Source organism: Tiliqua scincoides, chromosome 2 (genome assembly GCF_035046505.1).
Source record: "Tiliqua scincoides isolate rTilSci1 chromosome 2, rTilSci1.hap2, whole genome shotgun sequence".
NCBI lineage: Eukaryota > Metazoa > Chordata > Lepidosauria > Squamata > Scincidae > Tiliqua > Tiliqua scincoides.
In genome coordinates this window covers 174,345,398-174,350,243 of record NC_089822.1, presented here as the reverse complement: position 1 = coordinate 174,350,243, position 4,846 = coordinate 174,345,398, and positions in this window count along the sequence as shown.

Here is a 4,846-nt window from a genome sequence, read left to right as displayed (position 1 = left end):
ACAAGCTGTCTTAATAAATGAGTGAGAACCCTCTTTTTGTCTCTCTTTTTGTAATGGGATTTCATAGGAGAAATTCAGATTTCACACTTGTTTAGTACTGTGTGTTTTTTTGTGTTTTTTTTTTTGTTGACTGGTGGAATATACATGGCCACATTATTCAAATATCTTGGTAAAAGATTGTTTCTGTCTTGGTCCTGTGAATTCAGGCTTGTCTTTGGGATACCTTGCACAGATGGCTATCAGATGGAATACGACTTGAGTAAAGATGTGCACCACTTAAAGACGGGGATACGTTCCCTGTTCCCCGTTATGAAATTATGTTGTTAAATGAACATTCAGCCCAGTCTAGTGCCTTTGTCGTGTAAACAGACAATCCCTGCCACACACTAGCTGGCTGCACAGGTTACTGGAGATAGTAACCTGTAGATCAGCCATTTTCAATCTTTTTCAGCTCAGGGCACACTGACAAGGCACTAAAATTGTCAAGGCACACTACCAGTTTTTTACTTACATTAAATTACTACATTACAATTAATTTTAATACAATTAAATCATTACATGACAAAGGGCACAATCCTAACCAGGTCTACTCAGAAGTAAGTCCTATTTTGTTCAATGGGGCTTACTCTCAGGAAAGTGTGGTTAGGATTGCAGCCAAAGACTCACAAGAAGTTTGGAGAGGAAAGTATATGTGATTCTGGAAACGATCTGTAAAATATTGTTACTAAAGTGTTATGCCAGAAAGTGTTGGCAAAGAGAGGCCAGATTGAGCACATGAAAGATGTGGGGTGAGGGGCAATGAAGAGACATGATGGAAACAACTGCAGGATTCATTTGGAGGGGGTGGGGGGAGAATGTGAGGAAAGTGATTCTGGACCTTGGAAAGATATGCAGGAGTGAAGGGAGGTACAGTAAGAGGTGCTAACTGTGATTATGAGATTTGTGGGGGGAATGTGCCTGTGGGAGGGAGCGGGGTGGGAAGAAGTTCTAATTGCTTGCTCCTGTATTTAAGAAAAAGAGTGCGACCAAAAGCCCGATTCTAGGCATGTCTACTCAGAAGTAAGCCCCACTATTGTCAATGGGGGCTTACTCCCAGGTAAGAGGATAGAATTGTGGCCCAACGCCCTTCCCCTAAAAGGCAAAAGGTAAGTCAGGGAGGGTCACTTTGGGGAGTTGCAAACAACTGTGGCAAGGAGAAGGGACTTCATTCCCAGTAGTGGAGCATCAGTGACATCCCCCTCCCCTGCAAACACTTAGGTGGTTTCCAACTCCCTGAAGGAGTTTGGGAACCACTGGTCTAACCTGTTTCATAGGCATGTTGTGAAAATAGTTATGGGAAGAAATGGGATATAAATGTAATTGTTACATTGAATTTTTTGGTTCATTTCAAATTCTCTTTAATCTGTAAAGCCCTAAAAGGCTAGGACCCTACATGTCTTAGGGAGAACCCCGTTTTTGCCTGCCCACCTGCTGATATCATTTGAGGCCTTCCATGTGTCATATGTTCAGAGAGTCTGGAGTAATAGTTTTATCTCTGGTAGCTGACAACCTGCAGCACTCTGCTCCTAAAGAGATCCACCTCAGTATTTGGTATAGGATTTCTGGAAGATTTTAATTGTGATTGTTACTTACTGATAAAAGCTTTTATCTGAATTCCTGGAATTTGGTAATTAGCTTCCTGGTATCTTTTGGCAAAAGATGGAAGAGAGAAATAAAAATAGGAATTATTATATAGTTATTTTGTATTTACACAGTTTTGTTACTTGTCTCTGTGAAAGATTAATGTGTATGACAAATAACTTGTTCTGGAACATTAGTACAATGCTCCTTCCAGGCTCTTCCTCTGACAGCACATCATTGTGCCAAAGACTTGGATGGCATCCCGTAAAGGCCTTAAACCAAGTTGGTCATTGGCCTGTGTAGTTCAGTATTGCCAACACTGACTACATTGACTCTCCAGGATTTCAGATAGTCTTTCCCAGCTCCATCTGGAAATACCAAAGATTGGACCAAAATACGGTAAAGTATACCAAAGTATGGTAAAGGATACCAAAGTATGTTAAAGTGGTAAGTCTGGTTCTCAAACCTTTTAGCTCCAGGACCCGCTTTTTAGAATGACGATCTGTCTAGGACCCACCAGCAGTGATGTCATTAGCCTGAAAGTGATGTCCTAGCCAGAAGTGATATCAAGCAGATGTGCTTTGCTGAGAATGCAGCAAGCACTGAAATTGCACCATTTTCCCTAGATAGGCAGGCTATAAGTGAATAAATTAAAGGGAGATGAGATGGGGAGGTGAATTCCACCAAGTGAATTCTCTATTCCACCAAGTGAATTCTCTCTGTAGCCTGCCTGCTATACTCTGAACCCCTTCCCACCCAAATCAATAAGATTTTCAGCCCTACGCAGTGCCCATTTCCATTTAAATTATATTTAAACCAGTTCAGTTTTAAATCAATTTTAAATTCAGCATGTTTTCTGTTTGGGGCTGGATTGAGATTCAAATGGTTTCAACACTAGAGCAGCAGCCTGCAAAATATATGCATCCCTCCCTGTCCGCAGCTCTTAACACAGCATTCCTGACTTACATAGCCTTACCCTACATATGGATTTGTACTTTGTAATGCTCATAATTTATGCCCATATACTTTATCTTTAGAGTCACTCCTTCATTCTATCTTTCTTATAAAAAGTTATACCTACTCCCCCATTTTTAAAATGGAATACTATCAGAACCCTCCTAGCTTTACAAGACTAAAAAAAGGTTTCACCTTACCAGCTCAAGCCTTGGTTTTATTCTTTTTAGGGGGTGAGGCCTGTCTGCTGGAGCATTTGAACTCCAGGTTCATTGGATCAGGACCATTCTGGTGGTCTTGCATTCCCCTCTACCTGACCTTCAATGTGGGCCAAGACATGTTTGCTTACTCCTAAGTAAACATGACATTGTAGCTTGGTTTCACTTGATACATTTGTCAGCTTGGAGGGAGGGACTTCTTTCTCTGGTGTTTTTGGGGGGGCTGTGTTCATCAGATCAGGACCATTCGGTGGTATTATGTTCATCTTGGCCTCCCTTTGCAATGGACCAAAGCATGTTTGCCTACTCATGAGTAAACACAGTGTGGCTCAGTTTCCCTTTCCAAAAGGCTCAGTGCATTTTCCTTGTAAGCTATCAACTTGCCAGTTTTAGACCAACAATCAGGTTGTGACCTGCAGTTTGAGAAACCCTGAAGTGGTATCATTTATTTAAAATGCCTATTAAGAAATGTACCACCTGCTATTTTAATTGAAATGTGCTTTAAAGTTGGTTTCAAATGAACGATATTAGGTTATTCTAGCACTCCATTGGAGGTGTTATATAATTCTGTTATTTTTTTTTCTAGTAAATAAGTCTCATAAACTTTAGTGGAACTTGATTCTAAATAAACATGTTTATGGCAATCATTTAAGACTGCAAGTGGTGCACACCCTCCCCATCAGTTTGGCTTACTTGTTCAATTGGAAATGGACAACTTTTTAATAAACGTGAATAAATGGGGTGTAGGGGATGCAATGATGGGCAAATGAGCAGAATCAACAGTCTTCTCACTAACAATGAGCTTCAGTGGATGAAAGTATTGGACAAGGGACTGAGTTGGGCTTAAATCCTGTTACACTGTGAACTGTTGTGTCCTCATAGTCACATTCCTCACCTGCAAAAGCATAACAGCAAAAGGCCTTTATGAGAATAAAAGAAATATAAAGATATAATTGTGCAGTACCTGCCCATGTTGTAGAAATTGCAGTTGTCAGAGTCCTGGTGAATTCCTGTCATCACATAATTAGTATACAATGCCAACAAAAAGGAGGGTAAGGGCGCAATCTTAACCCCTTATGTCAGTGCTTTCTGGCACTGACATAAGGGCAATGCAGTTCTCAGGTAAGGGAACAAACATTCCCTTACTTTGAGGAGGCTTCTGTGAGTGACACCCAACTGTAGGATGCAGCACACGTGGATAGCACTGACAAAAGGAGTTAGGATTGTGCCCTAAGTTATTAATCTTCATTCAGTTATGGTGACTCCATGTTGAGTTTTGCTTTAGTACTGGAGTGAAAATTTGATCAGTTGATTTGGTAAGAGTCTTACTAAAAATGGCAAATGTACAACCCCAGCATTACCTAGAACTGTCTTCTTTTTGTACATATCTACTACAGCCAGAGTGCTGCTGTTCTATAACTGTGTAGTGCCTTATGTTTCTGTCCCATTCAGTCTTGCAAGCAGTATTAAAGCAGTGGGCATGGCAGAGTGAAAATGATGTAATGTTTTGGAATACTGTATGTGAATTAAATTAAGCCAGCAGAGGGAGTGCAGAGATCATTAGTTTAGGCTAGTTATGAACTAGCCTTCAGCCTAAACATTGTCTTGTCTCCCCATATACAGTTCTATAATCTACTATTATTACTCAGGACAGGTAAGTGTTCTTTTTACTGAATATTCTTCAGCAGCCCCCATAAAGCCAAACATGTTGGGTAGCAGCCCTTGTATGGTCTGAAGTCACTGAGACTGCTTGTTCAAGGTTCATAGCAATAGGTGTCGGTCAATAAGAATGTGAAAGGGTTGGTAGGGAGCATTCAAGCAGCTACTGACAAATATTGTATATCTTGGTTGTGAAACCCCAACAGTAGAAGCAGCACATATTGTCATACATTGTCAGTACCTTCTCCTTAAGAAGGCAGATTGCATGACTACCCTGAAGAATGGTTCCTGCCCAAAACAGTCTGAAGGAAATGCAGCCTTAGAACAAATCTCTGTATGTGGGAACTTTCTGTTGAAAATTGGCAAATAGTCTAAATCAGGGGTGTCCAAATTTT